The sequence below is a fragment of the Lytechinus pictus genome, chromosome 3, assembly GCF_037042905.1.
Source record: "Lytechinus pictus isolate F3 Inbred chromosome 3, Lp3.0, whole genome shotgun sequence".
In the NCBI taxonomy this organism is placed as follows: Eukaryota; Metazoa; Echinodermata; class Echinoidea; order Temnopleuroida; family Toxopneustidae; genus Lytechinus; species Lytechinus pictus.
Window position 1 is genome coordinate 51,105,190 of NC_087247.1, and position 761 is coordinate 51,105,950.

Sequence of the window (761 nt, forward strand, 5' to 3'; positions counted from 1 at the left end):
GTCTTCTCTCAACTCATTTTATTCCCTTGTCTTCCCTCCTCTTATGTTTCCCCTTCTTTTTTCCCCTCTCTTTTCCTTTTTTTCTTTCTTCCCCCTTGGTTTTTTTTTGGCCCTGCCAATGGGGGGGGGGCGGGCCCCTCGCCCCCCCACCTGGATCCGCCTATGCCATGTCCCCTGGTTTGTGTTCTGACGGTGTTTATGAAACACAAATTGTTGGATTGTAATAACGAAAGCCGGCAGTCCAATAACATTCAATAAATCTATCATGAAATGCCATTTTCTCACAAATTTTGATGAAATGTGAGAGTTTCAGTATTTTCTGCTGGAAAAAGGGAACCTCAATTCCTGCATCCACCCACATCTGATTTACGTACCCATGATACTATTTTAAAAAATGGTTGAAAAAAAGGTTCGCCACATCGCAAGTATAATGTAACGCATCCCATTGTTATACTGAGAAAGTGACGTTGATGCATGAATTACAGAATAAGGTCACTGATAGCCTCAGATTGGAACAGGCACCTGTAAAGTTTCACAAAGGAATTAGGCGTGATCAAATCTTTTTGCAATCTGCGTTGCATTTTCGGTGCATAAAGTATCTTTTGTTTACACATTCCTGAACTCACAGAACAGGTCATTGGAAAGCCTCCATTATCATTCCTCAATTCATTCTTGCCAAATTAAGCACCTGACTATGCAACATGATAATAGAAGCAAGTAAATTCAAATGCAGGTATTTCAAATGTCCATTATACCATATC